Below are 23,017 nucleotides of genomic sequence, written 5' to 3' on the forward strand. Positions count from 1 at the left end.
ACAGTTTCCTAAAGTAATCTTAACCATCTACCCGCCTGCTTTTAGTATCAGTAGCTCGTGCAACAGCAACCATCTACTTGCCAACCTCCCCATTTCTTTCAGGTGCTATATATTTGTTCACGCACAATAAAAGCGCCCGTCCTCGTGTGCTGTTTCTCCGTCCGTGTTTAAATTAGCGCTGTGTTTTTATGATGGATCCATACCAACGAACTCGCATCCAAACTATTCCAGGTCATCGTGTAGTGCTTATCCGTTTCTGTGTGAGAGTAGATAGAAGTGCTAAGAACTCGTTCGCTTGTCTGCGAAAAGTAGCGCCCCAGTGGCTGCCACCTAGTTTTAGGCTGTACAGTGAAAAAATGGATGGAAACTGCGTTTTTTCTTTCGGTATAGCGCGAAAGAAACTGGTAAGCACTACACAGAAGACGTAAGGAATAAGCGGTCAAATAGGATATTTGGGACGAATAGCTGTTTTGCGAGTCCAAATTGTGCTGCGACGCTCCCTTTTTTCGAAGTTCGTCACGTCTGCCTCCTGTCTGACGTAACACCGGTGCCTCATTTCCTTCGTGCTTGGCGCTCTCAGTTTCGGTATTGCTTTGATCGGGGTGTTGAATTTCGGTAATTATTATTTGAAGTTACGTTCGTTATTTGGGATTCTTGAAAAATGGCCATTGCATAAATTTTCACGTCCTACAACAGTTCTATTTAAACAATGGCGCTCAAGTTAATAATCACAAAAGTTAATCAACACTTTTTCATCAATTAGTAATTTGAACGTAACTTTAGGCGCGCCAAAGTTTTTCCGCCTCAGCGTCGACTTCAATTTCGAAGACTACAGGGGTCTGACTTTCGTGGCATTTGAAAAAAATTCTGTACTGTTTAATAAATAAAAAAAAAAACACCCTGCATACTTGAACGATGCATAACATGAAAATAAAGATGCGGGAACGTCACGTAAAATAGAGACACGCGCCAACATCAGAAAAAAAAAGAATACATATGTTAGCAAGAAATATTACAGCTACTTTTACTCCGTTAAAAACGAGGGCACTGAACAGTAACTGTTTCATTTTAAATATTTATTTCAGCAAAGATTCAGCAAACTGAATCTGCGTGGTACCTGCATAACACTCGTGGTCATCCCGGTTTTGTCCGTTCTTATCGGCCTGAGGCAAGGCGTTAACTGAGAAGTAGGGTTCGGTCAAAACGTTCCCCCTCGTCAGGTGAGGCGATTACACGTCAAGAACGCAACCCAATATGTTATGCAGGGAGACGCAGGTCGTATTAGCACGTACGTACTGTTGGCCGCAAAAGTTTGCGGGATGTGCAGCGCGTGGCGGAGTGACGGAAAACTGCACGGCTGCGTCACCTACTTTGATGCGGCGGGTGTTGAGGCTATCGGCCGCAGCCTCCGCGATTAGATCCGGCAACGGCACGTTGTCTAAACGCGCCGTCGCTAATCGCCGAGGCCGATAGCCTCAACACCCGCTGCATCACGGTAGGTGATGCAGCAATGTAGTTTTCCGTCGCTCCGCCACGCGCTGCACATCCCGCAAACTTTTGCGGTTGACAATTCATGTCCCTTCGAGCCTGTCCGTGGTTGTGCATGTACCCGTATCGTTGTCAGTGCACCATACATGATGCGTTGATGTAAGGCCTGTCCCCTGGTGTTTAAATTTGTGGTTGTGTCGGTTTGAACGGCGGCAGTAATATGTGACGTCGCCGTCAGGTTGACGCTAATTCAGTTAACTCTTGGCAGTACCTTGTAACGGAACCCATAAAATCATCCAGCGATTAATATCGCCACACCTCACAGGCAATTTTGCGACTGAAGCATTGCCTCAGTTGCACTGAAAGGTAAACTTAATAATAAAAAGAAAGTTATGAAGTCAGAGTGCACAAACTTTATTTAGCCTTGGCCATCAATGCAGTCAGAGAAAGGTCCCTCGCAGTGTGTTCCTTGCGTACGTTCGGTCTTGCATTGCGGCCCAATCTCTCTACATACGAAAGGCGCTTCTGGCTTTGAGGATAGGCACTTCTGAGGAGTACATAGGAAGCACTTTACCACAATGCTCTGGCATTGGTTAAGTTAAATAACCAATTTTTTCAAGTCTACAGTTACCATACATAACTTTGAGATGAGAATCGATGCGACGAGCTTTCAGGAAACACATTCAGTATCTTTCAAGAAATGTGTTCGAAGATTCTCGAACATAACGGAAATGCGTTACGCTCGACGGCCTGTCTAAAACCTTAATTTATTCATATGAAAAACTTCGAGGACGCTTGAGCTTCGCCTTCAAGAGTACAACGTGATAGCGTAATCGGACCCTGTTCGCATCGCCTTCTCAATCGCTAGCCTGGTTTCGGTCTCGGTGGGCACCTAAACAGGCCGCAACGAAGTGAACGTCTGTGCATCTGTGAATCGGCCCCTTCACACTATCCTAGAATGCCTACTGCAAATACAGTAGCGAAGTTCCAAATACGATATAATTGTTCTTTTTGCGAGTTGGCGAGGTACCCACTACGCGTCGTATGTGTTCGTTGTATTTGGTCGGCCTTTAACCCAAACCCTCATTGCGCAATTCACATGTTTTGAGGCCTGATATAATTCGGCGCTTCGGTGGCGCAAAATTACAGCTGTCAATGACATTCCTGGCACTACATAACAATCATCTAGTGTAGTTTCCGAAGCAATTTCTAACGCGTGCGTGGCTCTGTCGCAGAACACCTGGTTCCCACGCAGAAGACCTGGGTTCAATTCCCCCTCGAAAGCGAAGATTTTTTCATTATTTCTTTATATTTGCACATCCCTCGAATTTTCACTAATGGACAATGCTGATTTTTCACTCACCACCAACGACGCCGACACCGGAATTTGGGCGTAACGAGCTATTTCACGTCATCGCGTTAATACTGCTGTAATTAATGTCTTTAGTCATCATAGGTTATATGGTACCACAAAAAAAGTAATTACGAAGAGCAAATGTAGCATTCCCTTCATTTTGGACAACTTTCAGGCAGACGTTCAGGCAGACTACATTACATAGCCGGTGTATACGAGCTGTGCTCGAATGCTGTTGGCCGCGCTTGCCGGCGCTTCGCTCATTTGTGGGAACATATACTTGTCAATTAGTATGGATTATTCAACTGCCATGATACTTTACTTTTAATTAGTGGTCTAGCGAATAAAAATACCTTTCATCGCCCTGAGTCCCCAGTGGCTGCGAACGAACTGATTATAGCAAGTTAGACCTGTGACGCAGCAAAGGTAATATGAATCTCTGGGTCTGGAGAGGTTGCTATTGGAATTTGAACCTGTCAAGCTTATTGCTGGAAGGTGATCTAGTGATGGGAGTGTAGAAGTGCTGTCCGAGGAACTAGAGGGTGTTATATGGACAGGAAAAGGGCTTAGCAAGGCCAGGAACCCAGATCAAGCCTATACAGTGCTGAAGAAGGGGCACATACTGTGCTATTGTGTCCTATTAGATAGGCAAGAACTAAGAGTTGGATTGTCCATCAATAAAATATAGAATGGTAAGACGACAGAATGCTATACCTTTAATGACAGGGTGCCAAGTATAGTAATTAAACTTATCAAGAGGTAAAAATTGAAGGAGGCTCTGGAGTACATGGATTATACGGCTATGTTTGACCAGCTAGTTGAAACTTGAAAGCTTCGACGGAGCAGCGGAATCGCAACGACTAAGGCACAAAGACACTATATTGTACCAATGACAAACTCCAATCCTAACGTAGGAAAGATGCAAGCTGGTGTCTGTATCGTGTGCGGTATCTACTGAGTAACAACAGCAACCGGTTTTCGGCATACGGAAAAAGCCCCCCAGCCTTTATTCGCACATGTTTCATACCCGGCACAGGAAAGGGCGAACAAGTGGCGAGCCTGCGCCGTAGAGGCCACTTGCAGGCAAGCAACACTTCGGCTTATCTACCCGATACATCTTCCACTCTTGGAATGAAAACTAAATCACTTTATCGTTTTGACGAAAAACAGGTACACTCAAAATAACGCACAGCACCAAACACCAATCGAAAGTTTGCTCACGCACTTCAGAAGGTTTTGAGTTCACGGAACTTGCTCGAAGTTGTCGTCATATCGCAACCGCCGTGATTAGCTTCTTTTGCGCACTGATCTTGGTTCTCCCGTCGATGGCGTAGCGTTAGGTGCGCTTGCGTCGTTTGGCTGGACCTGGACAGGGCACCCGTCCTCTTGGAAGTCATCGGGGATGTCGTCAACACTAGGGGAAATGCTGAAAGGTTCAGCCGTAGCCCTGAGGTGTTGTCGGTTGCGGCGCAAGACACTGCCGTCTTCGGTGGCGACCTGCGTTGATCAGCCGCATTAAGAATACTTGCTTTCGGTGACCACGAGTCTCCTCGTACCCTGACAACTTGGCCTCTCTGTAGCGGTGCAAGACTCCGTCTTGGGGTCGGTACTGTTCATGTTTCTTTGCCACCTGTCTTGGAGATTCGTTGAAGTCTGGAAGAGTTGTCCGAAGTCGTCTGCACTGAAGCAACTCTCCAGGCGACTGACCGCCTTCTTTTTTAAAAAGTGTTTCACGATTTGAACACCTTTTTCTGCGGGACCATTCGAGCGAGGAAACCGCGGACTTTACTGCAAACAATGCAAACTCATGGCTCGCAAACTGCGGACTATTATCCGTGCACACCTCAATAGGTATTCCGTACCGTGCAAAGACTTAGCTGAGCTTTGTCACAACTGTGGCCGCTTTTGTACCTGTAGAAGCTCGACCTCTGGAAAGTTGGATAACGCATCAAAAACGCACAGGTACGATTTTCCGGCCCACTGAAAATATCGACACCTACTTGGTACCATGCATGTTCTGGCATTGGGCGGTTAATGAGCGGTTCATTTTGCTGCTGGTATGCATACTTCTGACAAACTGGGCATCTTCTCATGAGTGCTTCAATGTCCGCATTCAGACCGGGCCAGAACAGTAACTTACGCGCTCGAGATTTCCATTTATTTACCCCTAAGTGGCCTTTGTGAATTCTTCGAAGTAACTCGGCGCGCGTGCTTGATGGTATCTCTGTTTTGCATCCCTGTATGGTATCTCTGTTTTGCAACAACACACCACTCACGACAACCAATTCACTTTCGAATGGTTTTAGTGTTCCACAGACTGGCCTGTGGCTTTCCAAGCAATGATTGACTTGACTCAAGAAGTCGTCCTTGCTAGTTTCTTGTGTCAAGCGCTTCAATGTTGCTTCGCTGATAAGTGATGAAAGACCACTTACCGCGTGAACTTCTACGTCATCATCGGTGTTTTCTTTTGTGTTTCCCACGGGAGCTCGAGACAGCATGTCGGCGACCACCAAGCATTTTCCTGGAACAAAGTGCAGCTTATAGTGGTATTTAAGTAAGCGAAGAAAAAATTGCTGCAATCTGGGCGGCATTTCTCCGATCGGCTTCTCAGAGATTGCTATTAAGGGTCGGTGGTCGGTTTGGAGGATAATGTTACGTCCGTACACAAAATGGTGAAACTTCTCGCACTCGAACACAACAGCCATAGCTTCTTTTTTCTATCTGGTAGTATTTTCGTTACGCTTCTGTTAAGACGCGTGAGGCATACGCAATTGGCTTCCACGAATCATCATAACGTTGCCAGAGAGCAGAGCCTAGTCCACTTTGCGAAGCATCTGACGTTATTTTCGTAATCCTTTTAGGATCAAAAATCGCCAGCACCGGACGTTTGCTGAAACTGTCAAAATCATTGTCTATTTTAAGCATGGTTTTCCGTCCACTCAAAGATACAACTTTTTTTATCAAGTCGCGAAGCAGTTTCGTTCGGTCTGTGACTGATGGTAGGAACATCGCCCAATAGTTTACGACACCGAGCATGCGCTGCACTGCTTGCTTATCCTTCGGTGGTGGCATACTTAGCAGAGAGCTGCCTAAGGTAGATTTGGGCGTCTGCCGTCTGCTGCAACAACGTCAACAAGAAAAAAAATCTTGCTCTCGCCAATGATGCATTTGTCTTCATTAAACGTTTGGCCCGCTTTCTGTGCTTCTTCCATTACCGCCCGTTACCTCTCGCTCTTCTCTTGTCTCGTGATACCCCACAGGATGACGTCATCGACGTATACTCGCACACCTGGCAGCGTCTCGAATATTTCGCTGATAGACATTTGAAACACTTCTAGGGAGGAGGCTGTGCCGAAGGGTAGCTTCAAGAAACGGTAACGACCGAAGGGAGTCGCGAACGTACAGATTCTAGACGTTTCATCATGCAGGGGTGTCTGGTGAAACCCCAAGTTGGCGTCAAGGCACGTAAAAAAACGTGCTCCAGCTAATTCAGATTCGATATCTTCTCGATGCGGCATCTCGTAATGCTCGCGCTTCAGACAGTGCTCGGATCCATGCATAGCCTTAGTTTACCGTCCTTTTTTTTCTGATAATAACCAGAGGACTTCCCCAGTCCGTCGGCTGGTCTTGCTTGGCTATAATGCCGGCTTTGACCATGCGCTCAAGTTCTTCGCGCAGAGGCTCCCGTAAGGCAAGGGGCACATGGCGGGCTGTCTGGACGATTGGGACAGCGTCTTCTCGAAGAACCATGCGGTATGGGCGTTTGATACATCCAGTCCCAGAAAAAAAGCTTCGATACTGCTGGACGACTTCCTCGCTGCTTCTTATTGCAACATCATTAACGGTGCGCGAGAACAGTTCAAGCAATTCGCTCGCTCGCTGTCCCAGTATGGCCTGGCGGTCCTTCTGCACGACGAAGAAATCAATCTTTGCCTTTTTGCTTCCGACGGTCACCGCGGTAGTCATGAAGCCAAGATGCTTGATGACTCCTCCGTTGTAAAATCGTAGGATACAGTTACTTCAAGTCAATGGTATCCTTGGCTGCAGCTTCTTGTAGGCAGAGAATGGCACGAGGTTGGCTTGTGATCCTGTGTCAACCTTGAAATCTACTGTCCTGCCCGCAACTTGCGCCTTGACCACCCAGTCACGGTCACACGCGCTTCCAACGCTGTTGACACCGACGTCCAAGATGGCCAATTCCGAATCGCTATCATCGGTGCTCCTTACTTCATGGACTTGCCTGCTCCCCTTGCACCGGGCAGCGAAATGATTCTGCCCCTGACATTTCCTGCATGTTTGGCCAAATGCAGGGCAGCTTCGCCGACCGTGTCTGCATCCACACCTGCGACACTTGAATGTTGCTGGCTGTTCATCGCACTGCTGCTGCTCCCGTCGTTTGACAGCATCAATCTGTCTCAGTTCTCGTGACCAAATCTTGTTTTGCGCAGCAGACATTTCCGCAGCCTTGCAGACTTCTTGCGCTTTAGCCAAGGTTAGCTTATTTTCTTGCAGCAGCTTTTGTCTGACATTGTCATCATTTGTTCCAAATACTTTTGGTCACGAATTACCAATTCTGCCATAGTGCCGAAGTTGCAGGACCGAGACATCTTTCTGAGATCTCTGACAAACTGTTCGACTGGCTCGCCTTGAGCTTCGATGAGTTTCCGTAACATGTAGCGCTCGTGCACTTCATGCAGGCGTGCTGCACAGTAAGCGTCAAACATGGCGATGACAGTTGCGTAACTTTCTTGGCTCTCGTCGTCCAGGAAGGTGAAATTGTTGTAAACTTCTAGGGTGTCGTCGCCTGCCAGAGTTAGCAATAAGGCAATCTTCGTGGCATCATGTCTAGGCTTTTTATCTGGCTCAGAGGCAGTCAAGAAAAGTTTGAACTTTTGTTTCAAAAGGTTCCACTGCTTACTGATATCTCTGGTGAAGTGCAGCGGCTCCGGTGGCTTCACAAGGTCCATGCTTCTGCGTTACCGCGCACAAGCACTGTGGTCGTGGCTTCACGTTCTGACACCATGTATCGTGTGCGGTATCTACTGAGTAACAACAGCAACCGGTTTTCAGCATACGGAAAAAGCCCCCCCCCCCAGCCTTTATTCGAACATGTTTTATACCCGGTACAAGAAAGGGCACACAAGTGGCGAGCATGCGCCGTAGAGGCCACTTGCAGGCAAGCACCACATCGGCTTATCTACCTGATACAGTGACCATGCAGTGGGTCACTATGACATTGGTATTACGAATATCACAGAGGTGTTATTGGTAAAGATCGCAAAACGCGATAATTTACGGATCGTGAATACCATCTACTGAAAGCAGGACGACCGTAAATACACATCGAGCAACTCCAATGACGAGACGAAAAATAAATGGACGAAATACTTTACTTTCACCATGGCATCGTGTACTATGTGGTGCTTCGTAAGGGGAGAAGTATTGTCCATAATTTAGAAAGGTCTCGAATTAGCCTATACTTAGGAAGGATCGTACGAAACTGGTACAGCAAAAGCTCATCAATGTGTTAGCGCTACGATGGAATGTAGAGAAATTTTGTATCTTGCTGCAGAACTGATATTCGGCTCTAACGAAAAAGCAGACTTTCGTGCAACCAATAATAACCTTATGTGTATCATGACAGAGTCCGTAATAGCAGTGGGATATACGGTCGTTATAAAGAACACTGGCAAGCTGTCTTAGGACATGAAAGGCCTCATTAAGAGCCGTGAAATAATGAAAGCCTGTAAGCCAACAGATAGAACAGAACGTGCAGAGCTTTCAATATTAATGAAGAGGCGTAAGGTAGCCGACATAAGAAGGTAAAACATGTGGAGAATTGAACATACTCTAAAGAAAAGAGGTAGCCTAAAAGCAATAGTGAAGAAACTGGGCGCTGCCTAAAACATGTGCATGCATTGAGACTTGGAAGGCAGTGTCACCACCGATATAGATTAGGTTCTTAAAGTAATCGAGTAGTTGTACGGAGATCTGTACATTAGGCGGCACAACCAGGAAGGCGGTGCAGGATTGTATTGCGGAATCAGTGTGTAGACGAACCGTGCGTAAAAATGCAGAAGGAAAACTAAAGCGGGCGCACAGCCGCTGTGGTCCACGAAAAAGAAAGCAATTATATTCCAAAAAAGAAGGGTGTATGTAGGGAAGCTACGGCGTCTCCAATGTCACTGATCGCGTGTCTAGAGGGCGTCTTCAAAGCCCTAGATTTGGAACAGTTAGGGAGAAAAGTTTATAGCGATTACGGTAGTAACCAGCAATTTGCTGGTGACTGCGTTGCGGAGTAACTCAGGGGACAAAGTGCAGAGTATCACAACCGAATAGGACAGGCAAAGCAGAATGGTGAGTTTGAAATTATTATACAGAACACTCAAGTAAGAGTCGACCGTTTTGGAATAGAAGAGCGGGTTGCGATAGGTAGTGAGGAAATGGTAGAGCATGTAAAACATTTTCCACGTTGTGACCGAGTATTTGTACTATGAGAGTAAAGCAACTAGATGAATAAAAATGAGGTAAAACACGTTTGGTAGGTACTCCCAGATCATTAATGGCAGTTACCCAGTATTTCTCAAGAACAAATTAATAACAATGGCATCTTAGCGTTACAAGGTTGCGGGACAGAAACATGGAGGGTAATCAACATGGTTCCACATAAATTGAAGACGACTCCACAAGCCGTCAACCTTTAGGGCAAGGGTATAGCAGAGTGGGCCAGAGAACAAAGGCATGTTAAGAAAATCTTAGACAAAATGAAGAGGAAATGGGCATAAGCAGGGCTATGTAGAGAGTATACCAAGATGACCGCTCGTCATAAAAACTAACAGATTCCAACAAAATGGAGGGGCATCAGGTGGAGTGAGGGTGTTAGGTGGGCACATGAAGCTAACAAAATTGCGGGCATAACGTGGCCACAGCAAGCACTCGACATCAATATTTCGAAGAACATGCGAGACGAATCTGACCTGCAGTGGGCGTAGTCGGTATGATCAGGGCGATGCCAATGATCAGTGTTCAGCAGTTTGCATTTGTTTTTAGCCAAGCGCTCAAGTAGTTGGAGATTTCGATAGAGCTCAATTTCAGTAGGTTGACGCAGCCGCTCTGTAGAACGGAACACCTTGGCAAGTAATGGCGTCGGAAAGTTTAGTAGCTAGAAAGGCACACCCATGCCCCCCCCCCCCCCGCCGCCGAGAGTAGATAGTGCACTTTCACCCCAAAAATAAAATGCATGGAGGACTTGTATGCCGCCACCAGACCAATGTAATTGATGTATTTCGTGTGCTTCACGGTGTGAGGAAAAATATTCATTTCTTTCATTGGAATCTCCATGCTTCGTCTGCCGCTCTGGCTGGGAACCAATCAGGTGAGGTAACTTTTCTCTGCCGCTGTAAATGGTCATGCGGGCCTCGCACATTTGTTGACACGGCAACTAGACAACCCTTATTTACATATTCACGATGCCACGGATCCGTTTCTGCGAGACGTGCTTCAACGCTGTAACTCATTCCATTTGCCACGCGTTGTGTTTTCTGTTGCTGAAAATTTGTCGGTCATATCAGTTTAAAGAAATGCCCATGCTGTATCATATCTGGAAACCAAGTTTTCAACAACTTATTTAGGTATATCAAGCTGCAAGGATTGTGGTCCGGATTGTTATGAGTGTTTGCTTTCCAATGCAGCTATACTGAACTGCGTTCCCAAATTGTCAGCTCTGTGATGAATTAGATCGCCTTAACAAAATGTCTCCCTACGGGAACAAAAACCTTCAGTAATAATCACACGTGTACCCATGCTGCGAAGGCATTGTAGATTATTGCCAGATTCTTTTTATTTTCAGAGGCACAAGATGCAAACTCTGATATAAGCAGAAGAATTATTTATTCTTTTGTTGAACGTTGTGATGCAGTATTCTTCGGGGTGTTCTGCAAACAGCACGTAAAAATATAGTAAAAATAAATGTATCGACATCATGTACTTTTACCTGACAAAGGGCAGGACTTCATTGAAATATTTCATCTTATTGCCTTCACGATTTCTCGATAGCAAGCATGATAGGTAGGAATGCCGAACTACTGCGAAGAACGAAAAACACTTTCAAGGAAAAAATATTCGAAAAAGATGGACATGTGGACGCTCTAGCTGCTGTCTTGACTGGTTTCATGCGTTTCATTTGTGTTTGAAAGTGGCCTAATTATAAACTTTTCAGTGGTTAGTGGAAGTAGAACGTTTTCGCTTTCTTGTAATAAAGAAAAAAATATATATGTGGTGGCACGGTAGTAGGAACCTCTAGTTGAGATTTTTGTGTCGCATGTTGGAATGCTGATGGAGTGAAGCACACTGTTTCTTGTCGGAATGAGTTCTTTTCCTTTCATTGTAGTGATAAACTTCATCTCGTTTTTCTCATTTTGTATGTCTATGAATTGCGGACAAGCAGTGCAATTTTAGCGTTGAAGACTCGTTGTGCACTCCGTATTCATTGCGGCACTGAGCCAATATGTAGGCATGACACTGGGCTACGGTACCCAGTAGGGGCTCGGTTTTGCAAAAGGCTGTGTAAACGATTTGCTCCAGGAAGTAGTAATACTCAAGCTAATTATTTCACGACGCTATTGCGCGGCATAACAGAACACTTGTTTAAATATGTGCACTTCCCAACCTCTCGCTTCTTTATAGGATCACATCGTAACATCTGGCCACTCGTATGGCAGGTATCTGAATCAACAAGTGCTTAAGGTTTCATCGGATTGGTGGTAAAGCTAAGGAGTACCTGTGTTGGTGAGCGTTACAGAACACCGGGACCCATACTTAGAAGCATCATTCATGTTGAAATGATTCATCAGAATAGGTGACACCCATTTACTAGTCCAGCCCAGAAGTTTGGTAAAATGAGTCAGCTAAAAAACTTGTAAACACAAGATACCCTGAAACTACGGCTCAAAAAGGTATACGGTACGGAGTCTCACATTATATGTATTGCTTTCAGATATAAATCGCGAGCAATTAAATGGAGTAATGGAGACCTTTCTTCAACGACGTTTTCTTACTGTCCTATGCAGGTGTGGACCTCGTGTATAGTTCCGACTTCAACTTGCGGCACGCTGGTGGCGTCGAAGTACAAGGCGTCAAAGTGAACACCGTGCAACGGCGCCCGATGCTGCAGACGCCAATCGTAGAGGAGTACCGCTTTGTCCCCTATTTCGATAATGAAGCCGCCAGTCGCGAACGCGAGAGCCTCCTGCGAGAGTATGCTGATGTATGCGACTGCATTAGCCGACGCGTGCTGGATCTGACCAAAGAAAAGCAAAGCCATTTCCATGATGACATTACGCAATTCTGTCGAATTACCGGAAGAACTGCTTCAACCGGTATGTCGAGAAGCTTGCAACCAATCCAAAGTCTGCTCCAGCTACTCGTTACCACTCCGAAACAAGCGAATGGCACTGCAACATTAGCTTCCACAGTGAAATCAGCACTGCTGTCATCCACAAATGCTCTCGATGAGGACATCCTGAACACCGGTCTCCTAGAGGAGGCCCCTCTTAGAGATGTCCTCGATGTAGTGGTCGAAAACACAGGCTCCGTTAAGCTCCGTATGGTAGAGCTCGCAGACAAAAGGAGTGTCACCGCCATGGGTCCACGGGTATCTACTCTGCTGTCTATGTACGACGTTCGCCTGAAGATTGAGTACACTCTAGTAAAGATTAAAAATGGCACCGTCGAGACAGCACAAGTGCCCGAAGGCACGGCAGCAGTTTCACGGCACCATTCCGCAGCGTCAACAGAAAAAGCGCCTGAGGCTGACCTGGTGATATTATTCTGCGGCATCCTGAATGGTTTTGGTGATTTGGCTAATTTGGCTGAAACGGTATCTTCGAAGTGCAAGGAACACGGATTCGTTCTTCTTTCCCATCGCACAAAGCTGACTCCAGCTGAGGCCCTCCTGTCAAGAGTAAGCGGGGTCCTATTTCAAGTTTACTCTGTGGAGACGACGTCTGCAGCTTTCAAAGACCACGGATTTAAGTTGGTTGCCCTGAAATCGAATAACCTATCGACGCTGCTGCTGTTCAGAAAAGCTACGTTTACCGTGGACCTCACAAGGCAGGCAGTCGTAAGCGTGCAAAATGGGAAGTACAGTTGGCTTGAATCACTCAAGGAAAAAGCCGTTGAATATGACACCAAGCCCGAAGGAGAAAATATTTGGCTACTCGCTAAAGATGCCGGCCAGAGTGGCATTCTGGGTTTAACCAACTGCCTTCGGAGGGAGAACATTGGTCAGCACATTCGGTATGTACACGTAACATCTTATTCTGTGCATTTACTGTGATTTTAAAATGTCCGCGTGTTAATTTTTTCAGGTTTGAAATATGTCTCTACAAATAGTACAAATGGAAGAAGGATGATCAAAGGAGTAGTCTTTAAATACCTTAGGGTACCAGAAAATCTGTAGCGATACATGAAGGATTGTTTGTTGCAGTTTCGCTAATGTTGAAGAACTTTAGAAGTACTGTGACCAATAATTGATGTGCATAGGCATTTATTATTCTGGTATTTTCAACCCACCAGTGCATCTTGCAAAATAGACGATGATGTTTTTTTTTTTAATGTAGCTCGCTTACGTACAAAATAAAATAATAAAACTCCCTTGAAGAAAAGGTTCAGCACGGCACGTATGAAGCTATCTGTCGCTAGGAAATAGTGTAATAATTCACGATTCGCTTTAACAATTCCGTTTAGAAAATATGAAAATACCGATACCTAAAGGAGCAGCTAATTTTTTTTTCTCCTGGCACCGACTAGCACACGAAATTCGCGGATATCACTCCTGTGCACAATCGCTCATCGTGTAGCAGGAGTGCTATGATGTCTTATATCTGAGCACTTACACGCAACAGGCTGCTTAATAAGTGATGTGCTGACTTCGCACTTTGGCTGTACTACCTAGAAAATACTGCACAATGTTAATTACAGCTGATTATTACATGTTCGTCATTTTTATAAGGTTAGAACCTATCCGGTATGGCACAGTGACAAAGAATGATGCGAATGAGATATGAAAAGGACGTGAGTGCATTGATCGAATGTTGTAAGAAATATGAAAATGCCCCTCTCACACGGATCAATTTGCCATTCCAATAATTCCATGCCTTTCCATAGGATTGGTAATGAAATAAGTGACCAATTAGTGTTAACTTATGTAGAACCTATATTTATTCTATCGAAAGCGTATCAAATTATTGGAGTTACGTATGAAACGCTTCAGTAGGCTAAAAGAGCTTCCATAAGCGTTTACTTACGATCTCGAAGATCTAGGATCGAGCAGAGACTGCTTCAGATTTACGTTTTTGTAAATTCTTATTGCCCTAGGCATTCGTATCACAGTTACGCTACTTATAAACATGCATTTTACTCTTTCTGTAGGATTATAAACGATTGCCATTGTTTGTAAATGTCCGTGGTCTATGGCTGTAATAGCGCATACTAGTTATATATTACTGCCCGAGAAAATGCACGCTCCTATCGCATATTTTACCTAAATGTTTGGCACCTTTGAGGCCTCCTTACAGACAGTGATCGCCATTTGGTCAGTTAGTTTCGGGTGGCGCCAGGAATTGTGGGTTCACCGCTGCTTAGTCGGCACCAATACAGTCAGAAACCATATACAAACTAATTCGATGCGAGCACTCTCGAGCACAACGCCGCAGACAGGAAGCCGTTGCCTGTGAAGCTGTGTTCATCATTTCTTGAAAACGTTTATTTCGTGAAGAAAAAAAAAGCACCATCCAAAGAACACCCGGACAGACAATATGTATAACGCAATATACAGTGTGAGGCTGACCGGCTGGGCGCACATTTGTAAGGAAAACTGGGTGCGCCAACAGATAATTTCCACTCCAGTATAGGGGTTCCGGACGTTTTCAGACTACTCGTGAGCACGGACGGCGTTCGGAAATAACTTCCGTAACTCTGAAAAATTGGTTTCGAAGACTCTCCTTCCGGTTCGTCGTCACTTGGAACTACAGTGCCAGACGTCATAACACGGAAAAGTACACACAACGCACACCACTACATGCGAAATTATCAGCGATATTTCTTTCTTTTGTTGTGTCTTTGAAATTGCGCGCTATAGGTTCTCAAGCATGGCTCTTTTTTTGCAACATAGACTTGCCCATAAGGCATAATATTTTGCGTGTATATGTGTAATAAATGTGCGCCGTTACCCGGTGTTGTGTGTAACGTGAAGCACTACCTTGTAGAATCTGTTGTCATGTATCGAGCGGTCATAACTGGTTGTGTCACTGTAGCGAAGGGCGGCTTGCACGAGGGGACGGGAACTTTCCGACTGTAATCCTTGGCATGTCGACATAAGATGGTATGCATGTGCTTGAATTGGAATAGAGCGGTACGGACACGTAGCAGTCACTGGTAAATGCGACCAATTCCACGTTGAGATAACAGCCTGTTTAAGGGCCACCCCTGCCCGCAGCCTCCTAAGCACGACTTCCTGCGCCCTAGTAAGATGAACGGTGAAAGGGAAGACAGCAGACAGACGGTGGAATAAGAGCTCGTGTATCCTGCTGGAGAACATTTTTACGGGCACTGAGTGAGTTGAGGGGTTCAGCCCGTGCAAGCATGCCGTCCTTCACGAGTCCTCGCCAGGTTCTATGGCCAGCCTATTGCACAGGTCAAATTTAATGGCAATGCGAATTTGGCCACCAACCCCTCTATGCGCTCGAAATTACCAGTACGCGCGCCATGCAGAAATAGCGCGTATAGATGACATGTATTATTTAAGAAATTGGGAGCCGTTACGTTTCATTATTGATGCGAATTGTTTTGTAATCTGGTTAAGGTAAACATTTGCTAACTTCAAAGACACGGGTGTGATTGATCCACCTAACTTGTGACGTGCTGCCATGCTCATGCCAGCAAGCGTTCATTATACAACCAAGCTCCAGTGACACACCTACAAGTAATCACCTATTCCTTCGCCCTTATGTAACATCAGTTTTTTTTTCATTTATATGATGCACCGTGAGTCATCGGTGACAACTGCATTTATTGACATGTTATCAGCGGTGCATCACACACATGTGTCCTTGTTCACAACTTAGGACTTCCCGTTTGATTGATAGTGATGGGAACTGGCGATAAAATAGGACCGTAAAAATAAATTTGAACTTTACTTACAACTATTGTTTTGCCCTAGGGTGCACCTTTTTCTTCCTTTATGCAAAGCCAAGAAACGAAGCGCCCGTTACACGGTCCTAAGTGAAGAGACACGAAGGTTAACGATACCTCAAGTGCACTGAACTCCTCAATTGTGTTTCACGCAGCTGCGTATTTGACGCCAGCACGGAAGCTTTGAACAGCGTAGCGGACTTCAGCCCTGCCATGCCAGCCTATAAGGACATCATAGAAAAAGACCTGGTTATGAACGTCTACCGCGACGGACAGTGGGGATCCTACAGGCACCGCTCGCTGCATTGGAGTGAGTTGCCCGAATTTGTTTCTTTTTCTGATTATTTCTCTTGCGAATCGTGTTTGTAACTGACGCTTCCATTACTAGTGTGGGCTCCGAGATCCAAGAGTACGACCTCCGAGAACCTCTGCTTTTCGTCTGTAGGGGAAGGATTATATGCAACAATGAATTACTTGGATATTTATCATGATAGCAACGCGCAAATTCGTGGCAGGAGCTCCAAGAGCGCGCCTGATACCATCGGAAGCCGCTTGCTTGCGGTCGCCGACCCTCGGTGCTATCTCGAACCATGCTTATTTTATGGCACCTTTGAAAATCATACCCCTGTGCACCTAGGCGCCGTCGTGCGCCGTTTCGTCCAGTGATCGTAACACCCAGACGACCCCGGTGTGCACTTGATACGCCCCGGTGAGAGTTGACAAAGATGCCAAAGCCCTCCGGTGGCACACCAAGGATCGTTTGTGGTTTCCAGATGTCGGAAGCGAATCCAAAATTTCCCGCACCAGAACTATGGGGTCCTACGCGTCCTTCCAGCCAATGTTTGGCAAAGCTCGCCTATGAGCGAAAATTGGAATTAAATGTCAAAGAATAAAATGCAATAAATGACAGCGCATATATAGGCTGTCTTGATCAGTGAACAAAAATAGTAGCAGTGATTTTACTTAAAACACACGACCGCGTATCATCGGTACAAATAAATATTTAAGTTGCACTTTTATTGCAATAAATCAGCGGTAAAGTTCCTATTGCTTAAAGTTCAACAATATTCTGCATATAGGGTGTTATTTTTGGAGTGTGTAAAGAAAGGCGACACTCACGTCGGCTTGAGTGACACCATGCACGTCGTTCGCGACAGGTAGTATTCAGCAACGCTTTGGTTTGGACAGTTTCGATGAATATGCAGAGTGATGATCTAATTACTCGCACACTCAAAGGGAATAATATTGGCGAATCAGCTTAGCTGAAACTCACAAGGTGGTACAGAGGTCGTAAATGAAAACTTGGCGTTCACGCGTTTGCAGCCTACAGTTGCAAGGAAACCCACGCGTATTTTTCGTATAAAAGCTGCCCTTGGACGAAAAATTCGTCCGGGTCCACGATTTGCAGCCGTGACCAACGTCTATCCGAATAGTCGCTCTAGGAACTGGACTGACCATGAGGCTAGCACTTGGCAGCGCAAGGGCGAATCAATCCGTCACTCGAAGCACTCGAGCGCTTTACATGGCTTTGTGGAATACCACAATGGGAGGGAAAGGTTATGAAAGAGGAAAATAAGTCTAACCAATAAGTCACTAACTGGTACACGACCGCCCTGGGAAGGCGTTGGTCGCGGGTTTGAATTACGGACGAGGAAGAATTAGGTAGTTGTACTACAAAAAGGTGGACACCTGCATTTGTTTTCATAGCCAAAAAGGTGTACCACAAAGACACTTTTGAGGACGTTTGAACATGGCACTGCGGTAATGACGGCAGTGCAGTGGCAAGTGCACAGAGAGCGGTGCCGCCCACCGGCCGGTTACAACACAGCTCTGCAATGCAGCGGTCAGGGCCAGACTATTCGGTTACTAGCCTCCAGCATAAACCGAACAAATGTTAAGAAAATAGGAATCATTGGCGATAGTTTTCGATTTCATCAATAGCCAACAAACAAATCGAACTTAATTTTTGCACCTTTTGCAAGGAACCTAGTTGTATTTCAGTTTACGGTGGAATTCCGCTACGGCAATTAGCGCAGCTTGCGCTGAATCACCACGGTCCGCAAAGCACTAGAAAAAAAAAAGCTCGCGTCGCTTCCAGTCACCACATATTTTGCACTCGTATCGTATTTTGTTCAAAATATTTAGCTGAATGCCATTCTGATAAACCAACCGTCTTAACCACGCGTATACATTTGACGTTTGGCAGGCGGAGAGGCGAAGACGACAACGCAGTCCGCTTACCTCCACGTCCAGACCCGCGGCGACCTGTCGAGTCTAGAGTGGTACGAGTCTCCACTGGGCTATCTCTCACCTTGTGATGTAGTCGGCAAAGAGAACCTCTACGTGGACGTATACTACGGGTCCCTCAACTTCCGCGACATCATGCTTGCCAGCGGAAAAGTGAACTTGGATACATCACGCGGTGAGCGGCGGTTTCCTCCTCTTATCCGAGTACTTCACTCTTCTGCAGAAATATCCCGCGGCCGAGGACGCAGTTGTGCCTTTATATGAAGGGTACATAGAAAGAAAATGAAAAAAAGGAAAGCCCACGGCAAATTATTTGATAGTCTAACCAATTCATGGTCTCTTTTGACTACCAAGTGGCAGTTCAAATAGTTGACCTATTACGACGTTTTCTTCGAATTCAAATTTTTGGATATTGTGGCTGTAACACACTGAGCGCTCAGAGTGACAGCAAGCACTACGGATCACGCGCATCGCAGCCAGGGCAGATAAATTATTTTTAATCAATCAATCAATCAAGGAACATTTAATTTCACTATGAACAAAAACCATTAGAGTTTTTTAACAAGATGGCAGGAAAGGAAGCTGCCTAATTGCATCTTGACAGAGCCCAAGCCACCCAATAGTGGTGAAAACGGGGTACTGCACTCAAGTTTACCCTAAAAATAAAGCAAAAGTGACGTATAAATGTGTTTTTTCTGCACTCGCTAATTTGTCCCACAGTGCACATAGTGCTAGTATGAGTGTGTCGAATTGAACAGGTTTATTTACTCGCAAAATAATGTGACCACCGTACAGGAATACAGAAAATTCACATTGGGACATATACCCAGCTTTATTAAAAGCATAAAAGGAAAACAGAAAGCGCGACTAACGGCTAATGAAAAAGAACACGTGTTTCGCTTAAAATATAGTGTACGTCTCAACCAGGAGTGCGCCTTCTCATTAGCGGTTTCTTCAGAATGCAAACAGTTGAAACTATAAATTATTTAGTAAATATTTCAATGTGGGCATCAATAACTTCCTCAAGGCTTTTAAAAGGAGTGGCCGAACCGACACGTGCTCGTGGTTTGGATAGGGGCTTTTGTGATCACCTTTACGTATTGCTGTTTACCTAGCTACGTGCATATCCGTTAGAAAAATATCTCTTGAAATAACTTTCTTGAATATGTGCGTAATCGTGGGATGGATCAAATCGAGTACGTATTTGTCTTTATTACTAAGCTGTTGGCGTCACAAATACGACTGTTCAATAGTTGTCCCCAAAGAAACTAAAATAGGTTGAAAAAACAAGCACTGTGGTAATCAATGGACACCTACAGTAGTAATCATGGACCTATCAGTGCTTTCTGTCTTTAAAAGAAGATTGCTTACACAGTTCAAAAGTATCTGGCCTCTTAGCAAAACCTTATGGATTAGCATACAGTCGACTGTTTGCTGTATTATTATTGGCTTTATATTCAATAGGTCTTTTTTTTTTTCACGCTACCTCACTTCTCCGTAGGCAGTCAGTGACGCCAATTCTTCGGAGATATTCTTTCTTTCATTTAGATACGGTATTTTTCAAGATTGTTCTAAAATATTTGAATTCTAGCAACGTTTCATTGTCTCGCGTACTGGGGAAGGCCTGAAAAGTTTTACTAATCCTCGAGTGACCCATGATTTGCTGGTGTTTAAACAGCCATCATAGGTTTTGACTGAAAAAGGCACCTAACAACATTGCTCAAATATTTTTAAGAACTTATCGTTGGCAGTGTCCGCATCCTACACTTCAATCATTAAACATCAGTGTTTACCCCATGCACTCATGTCTATGCAGTTATATGTCGCGATATGTTTGTTTTCTCTCACTTCGGTTTCCATGCGTCACTTCGATTTCGAGCCTTACTATGACGACCAAATATTCCCTGAGATTAGATGTCATAACACTTGAAGTTAAATGTTCAGCAACTAAGTTTGTGATGAACTTCTCAAGTAGAGATGCCGCTGTAGTTGCAGCACGCGTTGGAGCAACAATATCATTGCGCGAGCGATTTCATTGCAGTATATGTAGTAACAGAAAGCAAGCCTCGTGTCTTTCAGGATATCAATTTTCAAATCTCCGCCAATAGTTAGGTCATATTCCTTGCTGTTCGCGAAAGAAAGCACTTTATTGGAAAAACCAAGAAACTTACGGATTTATCCCATGACACCAAGCGTTTCATTGTCCTTTCTGACGCATCGCCTTTCGTAATTGTCGGTGAGAGCAGTGTAGTGACGAACAAAGTGAAAACCCAGGAAATTAATTTGCAAAGCGAGGCCAATGTCCAGGCTGGCCTGCAGATTTACAAAATGGTTATAACTTGGCTTTTTCCGGGTCCTTTCTCCCCCGCTGCCATTTTTCGTTGCTTTATTATATATACTAATGGTAGAAACGTTACTTTTTCTAGCGGAGTAGTGGCTTAGTGTGCAGGGCGTGCGTGTTGGCTACGGGAGGTAGTTCTACTGAATTCTGCCGAGATATACCCACTTCTTCAGGGAAACGTGTCCCACGACCAGGCGCCTGGTCGTTTACTGCCTGTGTGACCACTTGGAAGGCCTAGTATCGGCTATATCCTACGGCATAACCGCTCTCAAATGTATGGTGACCATACGGGGTATTTGTTCTAGACCGGGTGCCGCGATTGCTGGGATAACGTTATTTTCGCAATGTTAATTGTGGATGAATGGTCACTCGCATTCACACAGTTCTGAATAAAGAAACGAGCCTATGTTAGCCCCTAAGGCAGCCTTCCAGGTCCTCTGCAGTGTATTTATAGGCATTACTTGCGTAGCACAACCGTGACAGCTATTTTATAGGTTGTTGCAGATATACTTTACACGGAGTAGAAGTTGCTGATCCGTGCTAAGTGACTCAAATGGGTCGTGAAACGTTTTCTGAAAATTTTGAACTACGTGTGCATTCGGAATCCTCGCCGTCCATTCAATACTATACCTCGACTCGTTTCATCGTCCGGGTTCAGCTAATAACTATAAAATCACAGTTACGCTTTCCCAGCTCACGTTCCCCTGAACTGTACAGCTGAGGTCACTTTAAGCCAGCCAATGAAAAGTCTCTATCGTCGACCAAACATGGCGACGCAGCGATGTTTGCTGAGCCATAGTTGACCGAGATTCGTAGCATCATGGCGTCTCGCTTGTAACGCTGGCAGCTTGTGAAAGCGAACGTTGTTTCCACTTTGATAAGTTGTACGGCACTGTCTGACGACGCCCACGGCTGGCATAGCTAGGACTAAGCCACCCAAAACACGCCGTAAAACACAACGTAACGTAACCAGAAAGAAAAAACTGGGACGCTGCACCGTGCGAGCGAAGGCAAGAATACACACATGATGGAGCACTGATGCACTTGAAAGCGGAAGGAAGCAGATCAAGTGCTGTACTCGCACAGTATTCAACTCAGAGTGCAAAAGTTGCTGTGCTATTTGCTTCTTTTCTAGGTTCCTATAAATATATTATTTTAGAGCAAAAGAAAGCTAAAGCTGCGTTTATATCTTCCCTTAGCATGACGTCACACGTTAATGCCTATGGCGGTCGGTAGCCCCGCGTAGTCGTTTAGGAGCCCAAGAAAACTGCGATTTCAAACAAGCGTCATTAATTATAGACTGAATATAGCGCCGAAATATTTGGGAATCGGCCTGTCTAATCCTTGTTGAAGCAGGAAAAATTACAACCGGGCAGCTTCATTTCCTTCTCACGCCCCCTTTAAAGGTACGCACACTATTTTCGAGATATAGATTTTCGTGAATATATTTTCGAGATATTTTCGAGATATAGATGACAAGGTATAACGGGTGAGCTGAATCGTTCAGCAATTAAAGGGCGTCGTTGCCATCGCGGGGCTGAAGACAACGACCGTGTGCTGATGCAATTTTTGCACAGGAGAAATCCCTCGCGCGTTACCATGGTTTCCGAACACTTCATCGTTACAAGGAGCTAAGTACGTATATCTTAAAGGTAGCGTTTATTGAAAGTTAAGGCAATCATATGTTTGTGAGCATCGAGACAGATGGAGGCTCGGGGGTGGGGACGCATGATAAAGAATAAATGGAGATGCTATGTGCATTCGTGTTTGGCCTTTCTTCTAACAAATAAACGTGTCTCGACTGTAGGGTCTCGAAATTTAAAAAAAAAAAAGAAATCGGCGCTCGTGTTTTTAACTCGGCTTTGTCACTCAGGTGACAATGTCGCCGGGTTTGCCGACCTGGGGATGGAGTATTCAGGCCGCGATTGGAACGGACGGCGTGTCATGGGAATGGTCAAGGGCCGGTCCATATCGACTGTCCTCGCTGCTGACCCGGACATGATGTGGGACATTCCTGACAGCTGGACCATGGAAGAGGCTGCCACGGTGCCTTTGGCATACTCGACAGCCTACTACGCACTAGTGATACGCGCCGGAATACAGCCTGGAGAGTCGCTCCTCATACACAGCGGCAGTGGAGGCGTCGGACAGTCCGCCATCGCCATCGCCCTTTCCATGGGTTGCACAGTCTTCACCACTGTAGGTGAGTTGAATGGGCAAAAAGAAGGAAAATATTGCAGGTTGTTTTTAAACATCCGTTCTTTCGATAGGACAATGGCCCTGCCGATCGGGTTTATATGGAGTGTTCTCCTCAAGCAAAAGTCAAAGGGGCCATCAAGTAATAGCAACCAGTGTTCGAAAAAAATATGCGAGCCATAATTGGGTGAATACAAACA

At 45.3% G+C, this 23,017-nt stretch overlaps 1 pseudogene; it reads left to right on the top strand.

Annotated features, from left to right (window-relative positions):
- The window catches only part of LOC119399419 (fatty acid synthase-like), a 131,459-nt pseudogene that overhangs the window by 52,445 nt on the left and 55,997 nt on the right, over positions 1-23,017 (top strand).

This window comes from Rhipicephalus sanguineus, chromosome 7, assembly GCF_013339695.2.
Source record: "Rhipicephalus sanguineus isolate Rsan-2018 chromosome 7, BIME_Rsan_1.4, whole genome shotgun sequence".
Classification (NCBI taxonomy): Eukaryota; Metazoa; Arthropoda; class Arachnida; order Ixodida; family Ixodidae; genus Rhipicephalus; species Rhipicephalus sanguineus.